At 41.1% G+C, this 18,311-nt stretch overlaps 1 long non-coding RNA gene across 2 annotated transcripts in view; it reads right to left on the bottom strand.

Annotated features, from left to right (window-relative positions):
• The window catches only part of LOC123479412 (uncharacterized), a 79,899-nt gene extending 69,887 nt beyond the window's left edge, over positions 1-10,012 (bottom strand). For both annotated transcript variants that reach the window (XR_008427429.2, XR_008427430.2), the window contains exons 1-2: positions 9,841-10,012; positions 1,158-1,265 (exon numbers count right to left, since the gene is read on the bottom strand). This is a non-coding gene — a long non-coding RNA (uncharacterized lncRNA). The remainder of the gene's footprint in view (positions 1-1,157; positions 1,266-9,840) is intronic.
• Positions 10,013-18,311: the final 8,299 nt, after the last annotated feature.

Raw genomic sequence — 18,311 nt, 5'->3', positions numbered from 1 at the left:
GATGTGGAGGAAAGGGGGCCCTCGTGCACTGTTGGTGGGAATGCAGCCTGGTGCAGCCACTACGTTATTTTTAAAACATTTCAGTGGACAAAGCTAGAAAATACTTTTTTTAATAAAAAAGTAATCATTGAGTTCAAACTGATATTTCCAGTGCAGTTTTCGAATTACATGAATTTACTTAGCTTCTCTGGTTCTACACCTGCATTTTTCCGCTCACCCACTGAAAACCCCAACATCAACAAACCCACCTATGTGCTAAATACAATTTTCTGGAATTGTTTTTGACATAAGAACAAAAATGGATCATAGAATAATACAATAGTTTAATTAATATTCAAGTTCAGTTTGTTTTATGTCAATATTCATTCCTAAATATAATGTTTTATCTCATTTGCAAATATCTTACATAATAGCCTTTAAAAGTTTAATGAAGAGTTTACAGTTTAAATGTTTTCCTTTTTTAAGAAAAATTCTGCCAACTCTCATTTCATTTATATGAGAAATTCATGCCACGATATTCAATTCATACTCACACCCACACTGGTGGATGAGAACGTGGCCTTCTACTAGCAATGAAACCCTTTCCTTAGCATTTGCTACTGCTAATTACCTCCTGTTTACCTGGTGCTTCTCATATTTTATGACAGTTTTATTTATTTTTTATTGGGATAAAATTGGCATATAACATAGGATTAGTTTTAGATGTACCACATAATGATTTGATAAATGTAAAAATTGTGAAATGATTACCACATTCGGTTTATTTCTAACAAGTACCCAGCTGAAACTAACACCCATGGCCCATGCACCATAATTTAAGTAGTAAAAGTCTACAAATATTCAAAATTGCTTGCTACCCATGTAGTTTTGTTGATCAACTCTTGATTTTTCTTAAAATAAGAAACTTATTTGGGAAATGAACCAAGAAATGCAAATGCTGGGAATTATCTCAGAGACCAATTTGGTTTTGGTTTTGCTGTAGGATATTCACTAAATATTTGTTCATCAATAATATGGTCCAGGATCCTCTAAGGGATCTGTTCTTAATTTCTCTCTTTCCCTCTTTCCATGCCTTCTTTCCTCCTTCCCACTACTTCCTTTCTACCTCAAATTCTGGACTTTGAATCACCTGCAAGAGAATCACCTTCTTCCCTTACCTTCAGTTCGATTCACATTCATTTCTTCCAAGAAGTTCATGTGAGTCGGGCGTTTTTATCGCTATACTTCACACTTGTACGTGACAGCAGTTCCTCAGCAGGTCCACTCTGGTGAAAGAATATATGTGAGCAATACATCTAATTTCCAGAGAACAGAGGGTTTCATTTCTTTCATCCATTTTTTGCTATAAAAATATTTCTAAAATATATTACATCACCTTTCAAACAGAGGATGAAGACCTTACTCTAGATCCCGGTTTCAGTTAATATTTTAGGGAGCGCTGGAACATGGCGGAACCCTATGACCCATGAGGCCACTTGCTCCTACACAGAGTGCGCCAGGCCACTGCAACTTGACTTTCTAGCTTTTATTTTTCTGGTTTTAAAATGTTTCCCCAAATTGACACCTATAACTTCCCAGTGCAGCCAGTTGCTTGCCTACAATAGAAATTTTATTAAACGTTGCATTTCTTAATGTGGCTTTGAAAAACCACAACCCCAAGCTTATAAAGATAGTTCTGTGGCAAATTAAGAGTCATTTATTTAGCCAGACTATGGGTATAAGGAATTTACTTATGAATTAAGAATTGAACTTTAAGTTTTGGTACATTGGTTCTATAACATCAGTTTTGGATAGTAAGGAGGCTTCTTTTTTTTTTTTTTCTTTTCACTTTTTCACTGGAATATTTTTGGAGAAATTATCAGGGATCCACATAGTTAAATTCTTTTCATGAGTTTTTCTGATAATAAAGACCTCGATTTTAATTAACATTTGGATTTCAACTGATCATTGGATCTCTGTGTATATTTTTGAGTGGCTTAGTCTGCAATTTCCAAGATATTAAGTTTTTTTAAATATGAAATACCTTTAGTCCTTGCCCTTAAGTGATTTTAAATTCATGTGTAATAAATTACTTTGATATTCAACTGTGCAGGATTTGATCAACCAACACAAGATAATTTGGTATCTTTTCATCTTTATCTCTTCTATATAATATACACACATACACCAATTTCACACACATATCCATGCAGACATAGACACATATATAGGCACACAAATACACATATCACATTAAGAAGAAATTGGACAAGAGAAATGAAAGAGGAATTCCTAAGGTGAGCAATCTGGGGGAGAGAGCTGAGACGCCAACAGCAGCCAAATGAATGCACAGCAGAGATTCCTGTTCTGTGTCCTTTTACTTTTCCACCAGGATTGTGGAAGCAGTTAATGTTCCTTTGCCATTTTCAACTAGAGTATTAAACATTTCAGAGACCAGAAAATCTCTCCAGATTTATTTAGGCAAAACAAGCAAACAACCCAGGAAACAACCAAGCACCTCTGGGGCTAAGGCAGGAGCCCGAGTTGAAGGAGGGGGCTGGGAGAAGGGAACTTGGTGTGGAAGTTACTCTTCATCGATGAGCTAAACACCCAGAACCAGGAAGGAAAAAGATGTCTCTGTCCAAACAGGCTGTCTGTGCTAAGCAGACGAAAACTCCTAAAATTACCCAAGCAGAGAAGGAAACCTGGTATAACTACACTCACATCAGATGCATTTTAGTAGCACTATTTTCTCTGTATAATTCTTAGATTTTCCACCACAGACCCTGTCGCTTTCCAAATCCCTCTGCTTTCTTTCTGCTTGACCTCACACACCTGTGGGCATGTCTATGCAGAAAGAGAGAAAAGGCTTGAGCAGAAGCTTTAAATGCTGCACAATTCTGTCATGATTTCATCCTAAATCTACTGAAAGCATCAGTAGAAATGTCTTGCGGGGAGGTGGTGGGGGAGCCTAGGAAAGTGTGGGTTTTTTTTCCCCCCCCAGCCATGTAGCTTTGGAGCCACCAGATGGCGATGTTGCAGACCAGCGTTTAGAGCCTGCAGACACAGCTGAAATGTGCAAAAGGATGGATTAGTTTAAGTGAGCCCTGGAGTGTGTTGACGTGTGGGTACCTAACTGGAAAACCAAATGCAGTGCAAAGAACAGCTACTTAAAGCCAAGGATACTTTCTTTTCTGAAGTTCATTCTGAAACAGGAAGGACCTGCAAAGCAGCTTCCACAGGGTTCGATCAGCTTATCACCAGCCAGACTACCTGTGACGGGAAGGATGTTTTCTGAGAGCCAAGGCTGACTTGATGACCCCAACGAGAGACAACATGATGAAACCATCGAATGGAGTTAGAACAAAGTCTCAAGAGCTTCATTCACATCACCACTGTCCTTTGGCTTTTTCTTCCCATGGCTGGTGCCCCGCCCTTCTCGCAGCTCCTCCCTGGTACTGATGACGCATGCGCACACTCACTTTGAAGTGCAAATGGTGCAGGATTACCAACAGCCACACCAGCTAACCAAAGGCCGCTCCCATTGATTTTCTGTGTTGTGAATTAATCCAGATCATTTCAGTGGTTTAGGGAGCTCATTAATTTACTAATTTGAAATAATCTGAACACACACTGAATTACAGTTTTCTCTTGCCCTATGTCCAGACTCATTTAACTCAATTTCTTGGAGCCCACTGCTCAGGATGCTAAAGCTCCGTTTGTACAACACCCACCTGATTTTACTGTGTTCCACAGACAAGCTCCTTGCTGCCCACCCCGGTGCTCCGTGGGAAGAGGAAGTTAAGGAGCAGGGACAGAAAAGAGAGTGCATGTGGAGAAGTGCAAATACACTCTAATTACTGGGGGTTGGGGCTGGGGAAGACTACAGATACCACCTCTGACCTTGGTTCAAGGTTAGATGGAGTAAGCACAATCCCTGTCTTTGCCACTAAATGCAGCTATATAACCTGGACAGAATACATGCACAGTCTCTTAAAGACCCTAAATAATAAACATTAGCAGGAGGGTTAGGAAGGAAGACTAAAATTTCACGTGTTACCCGATGGGCAGTTTCACATTTTTCTACTCTCTCCCCCAGTGTGGAGGCAAAGTAGCATAAATGCTGCCAGGGGCCACTGACCAGCAGGCAGAAAACACCCAGGATAAGCCTTGGAAAGAAATAAAACTGTCCTTATTCACGGATGACATGATATGCTATGTAGACAACCTCAAGAAATCCATAAAAAACTCCTAGAAACAAAAAGTGAGTTTAGCAAATCACAGGACAGAAGGCAACACACAGAAGTCAATGGTATTTTTATATAATGGCAATAAGCAGTTGGAAACAGAAAATTTACAAACCACTGCTTACAGTAGCTTTTCAAAAAGCAAAACACTGGAATATAAATCTCACAAAACCTGTACTGTATCTCTATGCCGAACATGGTAAAACGCTGAGGAAAGCAATCAAAGAAGACCTAATCCATGGAGAGAACATACAGGGCTCATGTATTTGAAGCCGACACAGTGAACACGTCAATTCTCAAACTGAGCTATACGTGACCTAATTCCAATAGTAAAAAACAAACAGCCCAGGTAAACATGGGCAAAAACGTGAACAGACACTTCCCCTAAGCAGGTGTATATATGGTAAAAGACACACACACACGAAAGGCAATCAACGTCACTAGCCATTCGGGAAATGCAAATTAAAACCACAGGAGCTACTTCTACACACCCACTAGAATTACTAAAACAAAGCACACTGAGCGTGCCAAGTGCTGGTGAGGACACAGAGCCGCTGGGACTCTCCCTCGCACGTGGCTGGTGGAAATGCAAAATAGTACAGACGCTCTGAAGAATAGTTTCGCAGTGTGTATGCATCTATACATACATTTACCCCAGGACCCAGAAATCCTGTTCCTGGGGATTTTCATGAGAGAGATGAAATTGTGCATTCACACAAAAAGCTGTACATCAAATGTTTATAGCACACGTGTTCATGATCACCAAATCTGGAAACGATCCAAGTATCTACGGTGAGTGAACGGATAAACGCACTGTGATACACCCACACGATGGAATACCACTCAGCAACAGAAAGGAGCAGACAATTGATACGCACAACCCCTTGGATGAATCTCAACTGGCTTTATGTGGACTGAAAGAAGCCAGTCTCCAAGGTTTACATAGTGCGCAATTCCATGTAATATCCTCAAAAAGACAAACCTATAGATACTGGGGATATATCGGTGTTTGCCAAGAGTTGGGGGCCTGGGGTTTCTACAAAGAGGTTGCACAAGAGTGTTTTGGGGGAGATAGAACTGTTCTGTGTCCTGTGATTATACTAATCCATCAATCTGGTGATGCCCATAGAACTGCACACTCCCAAAAGATGCAATTTTTACTGTGTGTTAATTTAAAAAAATAAAATCGACATCCACTCAATGTGTCTAAAGGGAAGCACGCTTTACTCGGTCGGGACAAAAGTCTGCAGAAATATGAATTTGTTCACATCTTTATATGAAGACACTTTACATGCATTATCTCATCTAATCCATATAACTCTCCAGTTGGGCGGATTTTATTATTCTCACATTAAAGATTATAAATGGCATTTAGAATGGCTAAATAAGTGTCCGAGATTAGATAGCTACTAAATAGAGGGATAAAAATTTGAAAAGACGTCAATTTGCTTTCAAAAACTCTATGGCTACCTGCTATACTGCGGCTTCCCCGTCACTCATTAAAGGAAATATGTTGGTGCTACTTAAAATATAAATGTTCTAATCACTTTTGATAACATGGAGGGTTATCAGCAGGGGAGTGGGAGGGGGAGAGAAGGGGGAAAGGTACAGAGAATACGTAGCATAAATGGTAGATAGAAAATAGACAGGGGGAGGGTAAGAATAGTGTAGGAAATGTAGAAGCCACAGAACTTACAAGTATAACCCATGGACATGAACTACAGGAGGGGAATGTGAGAGGGAGGGGGTGGGCAGGATGGAGTAGAGTGAAGGGGGGAAATGGGACAACTGTAATAGCATAATCAATAAATACATTTAAAAAAACAAAAAAAACTATATTTATAACTTAAAACATATACATTTATGAAACTAGCCCTAGCAGGACTTCTACTTGGAAATATCTTGTTAGGTATTGGTAAGTTTTGCTGCATAGTACTAGAAAGGTCTCCCCCGAAACCCATGATTCAGACACCGAGTTCTGATTTACCCTACTTTTGCTTATTTGCACGTGGGTAGGCTTTCATTTTATGATGTACTTTCCACAGATGGAAGATTCCCTTTCTGAGGTCATTCCACCTAAAATGCAAGTCTTCCTCAGGCCTTCAGTAAACATGGCACATGACCTCACCTCTGTTATTTAAGGACAAGATGTAACAGTGGTTCACCCCTTTGAAGTAAGACACCACCACACGCGCAGTTAGCGGTGCCCTAGCCTCCAGGTCGGGGTGTGGGACCCACAAGCATGCCCAGCGAGGACTGCCGTAGGCCCCTCCTCCAGAGGAAGATGCAAATCAAACTCTACCGTCTCCATGTCCTCACACTGCTTTCATTAAAAACAAGGGGGAGGGGAGGTCTGACCCTAAAGCACATAACTTTAACGCCCTCATCAATAGCTAGGCGTTTTGCCACTCAGCAGGCTTATCACCGGGCCCTGGATTTGTCACCCCATGTCCAGGACGTGCTTGTCCAAGAGACCAGAAATCCCATCTACGCTGCACAGCTGTCAAAGGTTAGCTCCTCTGACATCTAACTTGCCTGTAAGGCAACGGAGAACAGCAAGAAGGCTGATTTAGGAGCCCAGGTGAGGAGATTGGTTAAACAAACAACGGTTCCTGACATAATCCCATGGGTAAAAAATGGATGCGTAGAGATAAACTTCCAAATACAGCTGAGTGCACACTCGATTGCCTTCATTTTACCGCTTTTCTTGTAGTCAAGTAGGAGTAAAGAGAGGAACTCGGCCACAGGTGACCCTGTGAGCCCCAAGTCTAGGTTGCAGGGTAGGCAGCTCACTCTCTGCCCTTCCCAGGAGACCCAGGGAAGGGAATGGAAGGGGTTTCTGCTCCGCTTACCCATTCCTTCCCTACGGGCTCTGGCTCAAGGGCTTAACAACGCTTGCCCCAACTAGGGTTTTATTGATTTGCTAAAGCAGCTCAGAGAACACAGCAGAGCCTTTCCTTACCAGATCCCCCAATTAACGTAAAAGGGTGTAACTCAGGAACCACTGGATGGAAGAGAGGCCCAGGGTCCTGTAAGTGAGAAGAGACAGGGAACTTCCATACCTTTTCTGGGAGTTCTGTTCACCCAGTACCCCTTGTATCCTCCAGCCCAGAATCCCATTCTTTGCGTTGTGATGGAAGCTCCATTAAACAGACATCGATGAAGTAATGGGCTGTTGGTGATTGAACTTGATCTCCAGCCCCTTCTTCCTCCCCAGAGGTCAGGGTGTGGGACTGAAACCCTCAAAAGACACTTTGATTACTCTCGATGCTAAGGAAATTCTGATGATTTGGGGAGCTGTGAGCTAGAAAGTTTGGAGGAAAAGTATATGAGAAATATATTTTTGCTATTCGAATGACAGATAGATATATCTGTTTTTCTCGCTACAATAAGATCTTTTTAAGGGAGGAAATTAAGTACTAAGTGTTTTGCCAGTAGTTCCGTGGAGCCTAGCATATAGAGTTGCTCAAAAATGTGGAGGAAGACAAAGGAAGAGAGGGACAAACAGGAAGAAAAGAATGAAGAGAAAAGAGGGGTCCCAGGCCAGGAGGGGAATTGTCTCCCAATTACACAGGAAGATGGAGCCTACAACTGGCAGAAGAGACTCGCCCAGAAGACACCTAGTATCTTTAGTGACCCCACATCTTTCTACTTTAGCAATGCCAGGGATGCAGAGAAAGGGCAATCCTTTTGTGACGATGAGGAGCAATGAAGTGCTGGTGGGTGTGCCACCAGCTAGCCGCCTCCTAGCCTCTGGCAGGAATTTCAGTGAAAATAAACCCGCGTCCCACCATACCAGCCTCTGACTTCCTGGTCTGGCCTAATAGCCAACTGGGTAGATAAGCAATCTCCATGGACATTTTCCCCTGTTTTCTGTTATTTTACTGCACACGCCAATTAGTGTCAATAATAACTGTTAGCGTTAATAATCTCATCTACATGATCAGTGTCCACTGAGCACCGGCTACGTCCACAGGCAGCGTGCCAGGCGTTTGCCACCAGCTCCGCCAGAGCCGATGGAAACCCAGACACAGTTCACGTTCACGCGATCGCCGGGCCATTTACCTTTTACTAGTGAACCCGAATACAGGTGACTCTTGATTCAAGAGAAGCAGAGGCGTATGAAAGGAGAGCAGTGCGCTGCAGAAAGGGGAACAGTGGGCGGTGATTTGTTGTGCGACATGTGACACTAACTAGTAACTCCTCAGATCAGGGTCTAGTCTAGAAAAGGAGTGCCCCTCCTCCAGACTCCTGTGCCCGTGATTCCCTGGGGCTCTTGTGAAAAGCCTAGCCCTGGCTCAGTGGGTCTGGGGTGGAGAGGCTGTGTTTCAAAGGTGCTTCCTGGAGGGCACAGTGCTGCTGGTCCTCGGGCGGGCGACGTTTGCTGTAGAAAATGATCTAGATCCCCTACAAGGTAACCCTTAGTTCTAAAGTTTTGGACTAAGGAAGAGATTGTCTGGAGGCCATGTGACGGTCTCTGAATTACAGCTTCATACATTCTACCCACAGCAAAAGCCTCCGTCGGGGTGTCTCTCCTCAGACCGTATGAGTCGATGGTGGAAGTTGCAGAGACTTGCTCCCATCCAGCCTTCAAGAAGAAAAGCCATTGGAGAGGAAGCAGAAATGTGAATGTCACAGAATCTGCACAGTCCCATTGATTCCCAGGTTCACATTCTCTGCCATGAAAATTTGTGACATATTTCAAAGTCCTATGTAATTCTCAAATCCTCCTTTCTCTTCCTGCCTCCCACCCACACTGCCACACAACTCAATGTTTGTTTGGTTTTTTTTTGAAACATCCCTTTGAGGCAAACCAGAGCTCAGAGCACGGTTGAGGGAGGGGGCCTGTCAAGATGTGAGTAGCTCAAAACCAGTTTTTCCATTCAAATCTGGGCCTGTTCTAATACATTATAGACTACAGCTCACTAAGAAAAAAAAAAAAAAAAGAAATTGTGAGGCCTACCCTTTTCAATTCCCCACTGGCTTTCCAAGTTGCACGCTAACACCAACTTTACATGAGTAAACAAACAAACAAACAAAACACAACAAAAACAACTCTGGATGAAAGAATATTCCTAAATCATCATTAAGCCAGTCATGCCAGCTTATTATGCATCCTCAGTATTGACTTAAAAAAGTTCATCGCTAACGTAAGAAAATAAAATAGCGTATTTTGCTTTAATATGTTTGAGATTTGACTGACATTTCATTTGTTCAAGAGGATTTTTTTTTCCACTTTCCTGTCAGGAGATGTTGGCAAAGCTGTGTGTAATCAACTTTTCCATTCCACCTGGCAAGGACTATTAGTTGCTCAGACAGGAGCTGCCCAGCGCCTTTTTCATGGGTTTGGATATGTAGCATATGGATATACAGCTGTGAAACAGGAAGTTTTTAATGAGCCACCTCTGCCCCCAAATGCGACCTGTTTGAAGACTTTGCACACTCGAACCCTTCGGAGCTCTCAGCTGCCATTTGCAAGGGGGAAAGGAATTAAGTCACGGCAAATTGTGGTCCTGAGTCCGCAAATCCCTCTCTGGTGCGAGGGGCCTCCATTTCCCCCTCAGGGAGACGGCGATGGAAATGACCTACCTTACTTAATCAGTGTTTATCATACCTGGTTAGCCCCTCAGGCCACGGCAGCCAGGCTTCGCTAAGAATGGAAAGTCGACTACCTCGGGCTTTTAGCCCCTCTGCTCCTGGGAGGGTTCGGGAGGGTTCCGCAGGTTCCGGCACAGCTGACAGCAGTGATTTCCACTCCCGTCCAGCCTGGGTGGATGGAAAATACGGAGATACGGGAGGGAGTTAAAAATGAGCCACGGTTCAACGGGCGTCTCAGGGGAGCACAACATGGAAAATGGGCCAAACAAAATACTGTGTATTTTTAACTCATAAATAGGCCAGCAAAATTATATTCTGTCTTTGTAAAGTGTTCTGGAATAAATCCACCAGTAATATCCTGTTTTGCCTGGCCACCCCCCTATTTTTAATGCGCTTTATTTTTCTATATGAAGAAATAATAGGAGGTTAGGTAATGATTCTACATTTAAAAGGAATTAAAGATTATAAGTAATTGCTTTGACTGTTCGAATTGTTATGGTTACTTAACTCTAATCACCTGGGTATTTCAGGAAAGGTTTTATGTACCACCCGGACCCTTGCCCCCAATCAGATTATCTGGGCAAATATTGTTGTTCTAAACATTTTGGTGTGTAGACCAACTAAGTGTTTAGGTTCCTCATTTGAGCATCAACTAGCAAATCATTCCAGCACCTAGATTCTATGACCCTAAGTTGTAAGTCAAAGCCCCACCTTCTAAAATTTACAAATCAAAGATTCATTCTTTTTTTTTTTTTTTAACCAAGAAACACTTATCAAAGGTTAATTATTTGCCAGGCATTGTGCTATATCCGGGGCAGACAAGGGTGGCTGCGAGTAAATAGCTCCTCCTTCCCGGGGATTGCAGTCTAGTGGGGAAGAAAAAAGGTCAAACAAAGAAACAAACAAATCCTAATTAGCAGCGGTACCAGGTACCAGTTCTTTGAAAGTTTAAGAATGTGAGAATTAATTGGCTCCCTAAAAGTAACATTTCACGGGAGTACTGAGAGCTAAGAGGAGACCCCATGAAGAATGTAGAGAAAGAGCTGCAATCGGCGAGCGCAGCACGTGCCAAGTCCCTGCGGTACGACGGGGCGCCGTGTACTGCGGAGGTGGAGCCAGACTGGCATCTAGTTGCAACAGCATTAAATGTACCAAAGATGAGCCCTGCAGAACCCCAGAGTGGTGGTCAGGAGGAGCGTCCTGGAGAAAATGGGACTTGGGGCTATATTTTTAAAAATTTCAGAAAGGAAACTATTATTTCTGGCAGCTGGTACAACAAAAACAGAAGCATAGAAGTATTAAAGCATAACACATGTTATCTCCTCTCTATTACCATTCTTTTAATTTATGTATATGCGACCTTGTTTATTTAAAAATCAAAGACATATGCTGCCGCGTTTTAAAACTGCGTGTATCCAGTGAGGGGCCTAAAATGAAATGCCTCAGACTTTCTCACACAAAAGTTACTCAAAATACATTACGCACAAATGTAAAAGGTAAAACTACAAAACTTTTAGGAAAAAAATAGAAATTTTTTAGGATTTAGAGCTAGGCAGAGGGTTCTTAGACTCAACACCGACAGTACAACTTGTAAAAGGAAACCTCGATAAAAGGAACCTCATCTAAATTAAAGTTTTGTTTTGCAAAAGCCCACGTGAAGAGTATGAAGAGACAAGCTAGAGATGGGGAGACAATATTTGCAAAGCAAACATCTAACAGAGGCCTTGTATCTAGAATATATAATGACCTCTCAAAATTCAATAGCGAAAAAATCCAATTAGAAAATGAGCAAAAGACAAGAAAGACATTTCACTGAAAAGGACATATGTAGAGCAAATAATTACATGAAAACATGCTTTCTGCAAATTAAAAACCACGATGAGATATCACTATGCACTTAACAGAATGCCTAAAACAACAACAACAACAACAAAATAACACCATCAAATGCTGGCAAGAATACGTAGAAACAGGAAGAGTCACACATTTCTGGTGAAAACCTAAAATGGCACAGCCACTCTAGGAAACAGTTTGGCAATTTCTTATAAAATAAAACATCAGCAGGGCCTTCTTGAGTATTTATCCCAGAGAAATAAAAAAACTGGGTTTTTTTTTTAAAGATTTTATTTATTTATTTATTTATTTTAGAGAAAGGGGAAGGGAGGGAGAAAGAGAGGGAGTAAAACATCAATATATGGTTGCCTCTTGAGCACCCCCTACTGGGGACCTGGCCCGCAACCCAGGCATGTGCCCTGACTGGGAATCGAACTGGCGACCCTTTGGTGTGCAGGCTGGCACTCAATCCACTGAGCCACACCAACCAGGGCAAGAAACTTTTTATTCACACAAATATTTATATATGACTGTACTGGCTTTATTCATAATACCCAATAACCGGAAACAGCCTAGGTGTCCTTCAGCCAGTGAATGGTTAATTGTGATATATATCTACCACAGAACATTGTTCAGAAATGAGAAGTAACCAAATATGGATACATGCAACAACCTGATGAATACCCAGGGGATTATGCTGAATGAAAAAAAGCCAAAGGTTACATAATTTATGATATCATTTATATACCATTTTTGAAATGGAGAACATTTTATTGCTTGCCAGGGGTTAAGGATATTGAACATTGTCTATAAAATTATAGAGATATTCACAGTGTAAAACAACATTATCTTCCTTCAGAACATTTGTTTTAAACAGGTAACTAGGGAAGTAGCAATCCCAAATCACCTTAAGCCAATAAAAGATTTATGTGATTAAAAGCATGGCATCAGTCCATGCAAGATCTGGTTCATTTCGGAGAGCGGTCTCCAACCTTTTTGGCAATCAGTTTCATGGAAGACAATTTTTCCACAGACCCGGGGCAGGGGGATGGTCTCGGGATAATGCAATTGCATTACATTCAAACTTACCTCCTGCTGTGTGGTCCGTTCCTAACAGGCCCAGACAGTACCGGTTTGCAGCTCGGAAGTTGGGTACCCCTGATTTAGGATTTACCCTTATGCTTAGTGTATTTCCCTTCTATGTCTTAACCTAAAACATAAGGGCTTCACTGAGGCGTCCGCACTTGTAGACTATGAACTCCCATATTTGCTCCCAAGTCATTTGAGACTGAGCTCTGCCCAGCTGTTTCTTAAATTCATAGATGTACCTGTGGTTCAATGCTCACCTCCCTAGGTCTTCTTCTTAGGGATTTTTGGCCTCACGCTTCCTCATTGCCTTGTTAATTCTCAAAGCTTCTAACATTCTCTCCTCCAGGTTTTCAGTTTTTCTTATTGGAAGGTTCGGCCTAAGCTGTCATCTGCCTTTAGTGGAAGAGGGAGTCTCAGTGGCCTTACCATGTTGTTCTTTACATAACGTCCCCATTTTTCTTCTAGAGACTTTTTCCCAGGGCCATTAATCCTTCTGCTCCAATAGGAAACATTTACCTCCTAAACTTGCCCTTGTGGAAGATAATAATTCTTTGTCCTTCCACGTCTTAAAAATATTTGTGCCCATTTGATTGGAGCTTTTTCTGGCTGTGGCAGTTTCGGTTAACCAGCCTTTTCACTTGGACTTTTCAATCCATCGGCCACATTATCTTCCAGCACTAGAGTTACTGATGAGAACACAGCTTCATTAGGTCTGCAAAAATTCATTCTTCCTTTTCCTCTTTGTGTCCTCTGCCTCCTTCGCTTTTCCTGCATCCCATTTCCATCCTCACCCCCTCCCACACCTTCTCTTCTAACTTCTTCTGTGTTCATAGTACTTCTCTCTGCTTTTCACGCTGCATTACCTATCAATTGGATGTTGGATCTTCATTATCAATTATTTATCTTCTTCTTCTTTGCTTTCCCAATTTTTATCTTGGAGAGATTTTCATAATGAATTCCGAGCCACTTCCTCAATTTTCATGTTTTATTCCCTCTATTATATTTGTATGTATTTATTCTGGAAAGCATATTAGCCATGTTTTTTCTCTTAATTCTTAGTTTCTCTTATTGTTTGACTGTTCCATTTATATAGTAGTCTGTGCTTATTTTAGACATGAAGGATCTTCTTCTATCTGAGATATTGATTTTTGTATGTAGTACTACGGGTGGTTTTAAAATATGTCTAAATCCTCTTACAGCCTATCCCTCCAAAGACAGAGACTAATGCCCGTCTCCTTGAGCGTGGGCTGAACTTAGCAACTCATTTCTAATGAACAGAGGACAGCAGAAGCTGTCGCCAATAAAACGGCAGATTAGATAGTTTATAATCTGGAATTACAAATGTGCATATCCTCAGATCTTACTTATCTATACTCATAAGCTGTGGCATAATTTAACTTCTCTGTAACAAGGCTTCACAACATGTTCAATGTAAACACAAGTTGAACGATCTTTTAAAAGATCATATGATGTTTACAAATATAGGAGCAAGTTACTTTAATAGTGAACTTAAAATTGCACAAGCTGCTAAAGGTAGTTTTTACACAATCAGGTAAATTAAATATTTCTTTTTTAGCAAAGCAAAATTTGCCCATACAGGGTAAGGCAGAAAATAGATGTATTCAATTAGTTGGAATATGTGATTCCACATAGACCAGACAAGAAGGTTGTCAGCTGAGACTGGGACAACCTAGAACTAGTGGGAAAAGCAGGCCAGTGGGAATAAAAGAACCTGCGATGGAATCCATTAAAAGGCTTGGCGTAGAATGGGAATCCTTGATAACTCAGTGCCAACAGTTACTGTTTCCTAATTGTTTGGACATTAACACACAGTTCTGTTTGTTTGTTTTCGTTGTAAAGCACTGAGCTGGGTCTAGAGATCCAACCGTGAGCAAAAAATAGACGTGGGGCCTGTTAGAAAGCGTATTTTCTTGAGAAACATAGAAACATTAATCAAATGGTCACATGAATAGTTATTTGACTAAGTCAGCATTTTCCAAACTCGGGAACACAGAACGTATTAAAATATAAAAATATACTGTTGCAACACCCATAAGGGATCGTAAGATATAATGGGCAAATTAATGAAAGTAGGCACCAAGCACTGGTATCAGGGATTCCTTAATTACTGTGAGGAGTGATAAAAATGTGATCACCTGGGTGTTTATTCTGTAACAGAAAAAAGTCCAGCTGAGAGGGAGAAAATAGTTTGTTAAAAACAAAAATCAACCAGATAAAATATCCAGATATATCTTTTTTTAAATAAGACAAGATACACAAGATAGATCAGCAGGGACAAAACAGCCTGCATGCATTACTGTGATAGTTTGTAGATGCTGCCTGTGCGTCACGCCCAGGCTGAATGTCACTTACGCAGGCGTCCGATGATCGATCACGCAGTGTCTCGGCACGCTTCGTGATCGCGCCCTATTTCTTAGAAGGCAGACTGCAGCACAGCAAAACAAATAGGGATATAAATGTTTTCAATATTCTTCATATATATATTCTTATACTTCGAATATTTTTTCATGTATATATATTCTTATTCTTATCCAGCCATGTACTATGAAAAATAGAGACATTTATTAAAGGAGATACAAGACACAAGAAACACTACATATAGGACAAGGACGCCTCAGTCTCCTTCAGTGTAGTCCCCTTGGGACCTCACACAGCTGCCCCCTTGTGCTTCCCTGAATCTTACTGACGGTCTGAAATCTCTTTCCTTTCAAAGCTGCTTTTAGTTTTGGGAAAAGCCAGAAATCAAAGGGTGTCAAATCTGGGCTGTAGGGGGGCTGAGTCACCTGGTTGATGTGATGTTTTACCAAAAACCTCTGCATGAGATGTGATACATGAGCGGGCATGTTGTCGTGATGAAGCTGCCAATCACCAGTTGCCCATAAGCTGTGTCCTTCTGAATCATTCGAATAGTTTCCATGGAGGAATATCCAAGCTTAAAGCAAAATTTGATGCAGATTCGTTATTCTACTCACTCAGTTATTTTAAATGCGATGGCCACACAGTACACGTGCTCACTCGAGGGCATCTACTGCCCCCACTGGCTAGTACAGTGAAGTCACCATTGTTCACGTATGTGCATTCCAGTCCACTCTCCTTGGCTGCCAGGTTACATGGATGTCACACAAACTGTTCTGTACATTAACAATGGCTGGACTTTTTCTGGACAGACCTCATATATATTTTAAAGTACTTTTCATAGGGCAACCTGTTCCGTGCACCACTTTCTCTTCTCATGGGCACTCCTTCTCACCCAGGTATTTGTTGGAACCCTTTGCATTGGCAGCAATGGGCAAGACTCCAGGAGAACATATTTTAACTACAGAATCACAAGGTCACAGAAAGCTAAGAATGGAAATGAACTTCAGAAATGACTTTTTGTTAAAAATCATAATATTATAAAAGGAAATTCAAAATTTTCAGAAAATTACAGTATTTTAGAGATAAAAATGTCCGAAAGTCTATCACCTAGGCCTTCTGTTGAAATTATCACACTGCAAAAAAGTCCTACCCACACTCACATAGAAATTTTCACAGATATAATCTTCTTACCATTTGTGGGTTTGTTTGGGTTTTTTTTAGCGATTATTAATGGCCTACTGCTGTTAGGCTAGAAATAAGTGAAAAACCTCAGGAAACGTGGGCTTTCAAGCCTTCAGACACAGTCTGTCTTGTATACCTTGTCTTATTTTTTAACATACATGGTGATGTTTTCTCTTGTTTATTTTTATTTTTAATAAAATCTTTTTCTCATTAGACTTTTTTATTGTAGAATAAAAACCCCACATGAGTCAAATATTTTCACAATTTAATAAAGGATCGTGCTAGCAATGAGCGCATACTTCACACATGATACAATAAAGGAAAAAATAAAGTATTACAGAACTTCGAATAAGTTAAAAATGTGAGGCTCTGTATCCAATACGAACTTTGTAAAAATAAGTTACTCTTTACGTGCATAGCCTGGGAAGCCCGTCTAGGTAAAAGAGCTAAGGTTAATGACGGCATGGAGGCAACCAACCACACGATTTATTTGGAACTGCTCAGTCATTCAGTTTGGCTGGGGTTCATGCCATGTCTTCACTAAATTCTGTATTTTTCCTTTCAACTGGAGTAAGGAACACATCCATCCGACCCAAATGCTCTCTTGTATTCCTCCGTAATTCCTTCCCTCTCCCCTCCCACTAACCCTAGACCCCCACTGATCTATGTGACATCATTGTATAGTTGAATATTTTCTCAAATTTCGCAGACGTGAAGTCATATACTGTGTACCCTTATTTTGCCAGGATTCTGTCACGCAGCATAATTATGTTGAGATTCATCTGTGCAGTTCCATGTACCAGTAGTTCATTTTTTCAATTGCTCAATAGTATTGCATTGTGTGAATATACCACAATGTGTTTAACCATTCACCTGTTGATGGACAATTCGGTTATTTCCAGTTTCTGGCAATTACAAGTAAAACTACCACAGACATTTCTGTACCAGTCTTTGTATAAATATAGGGTTTTTTTTTATTTCTGTTACATATATTAGGAGGAGTAGAAAGACTGATGTATGGTAGATGTATGTTTTCCTTCTTAAAGAAACTTCCAAACTCTTTTCCAAAGCATTTCCTGTCCCTGCCAAAACGTCTGCTGTTCCAGATGTCTCCCTGATATTTAACAGTCTTTCATTTTAGATATTCTGCTAGATATGCAAGGATATCTGATTACTTTAATTTACATGTCCCTAAAGACTAATGATGCTGATCATGTTTTTATGTGCTTAGTTGTCATTCATATGTTTTTTACCCATTTTATTATTGGATTTTTACTGTTCTTTTATTGAATTTGACAAGGTTTTGCATATTATGAATACAAATTCTTTATCAAATATGTGGTTTGCCAGGATTTTGTCCCAATTATAGGAGACCGTTCTGCGTGGTATGGGCCCAGTTCCCACTCGGAAAGGCCAGTGGGGGGCAGGGTCCGGCACACAGGACCCACGCCCACAGATAGGTTCTCCCGTGGGGAATCAGGCCTGCACTGTACCCAGGCCCCTTTGAGACTTGCTTTTTGCTAAAATTCCCCCACCCTGAATTGAGGCAGCAAAGGTTTACTGCATAGCTTTAAAGTAACTTCCTAAAATCCATGCTAAACCTTCCAAGGAGGAGTGTAACCGGTTCAACCACTTTTCCCTTTACATTTGTAAATATCCTTCCTTTTTGATGTAATTAGGATCAGTCTCTCCTTTGTTTTCTGTAAAAGGTATCCACCTATAGCAAACCTGTGCACAGTAAATGAGGACCACCCTCAATGTACTGTGCCCAGAAAAGCAATAAAAGCCTGTCAAGACAAGGGTTGGTGTGCTCTCCTCTGGAGAGAGTGGCCTTGCTGTCCCTTTTCCTCCACAGGACTCGGTAGTCCGTGTGAATTTGTCTCATCTCAGCCACAATGTCGTGGACACTCCTTGCAGATGACCTCGTCACCCATTCTTTGGTTTTTCTCATGATTTTTCTCATTCTCCTAACAGTGTCATTTAAAAGGCATAAGGTCTTGGCCC

This window comes from Desmodus rotundus, chromosome 7 (assembly GCF_022682495.2).
Source record: "Desmodus rotundus isolate HL8 chromosome 7, HLdesRot8A.1, whole genome shotgun sequence".
Taxonomy (NCBI): domain Eukaryota; kingdom Metazoa; phylum Chordata; class Mammalia; order Chiroptera; family Phyllostomidae; genus Desmodus; species Desmodus rotundus.
The sequence above is the reverse complement of the archived record's forward strand: the minus strand, read 5'-3'. Positions and strand labels throughout refer to the sequence as shown.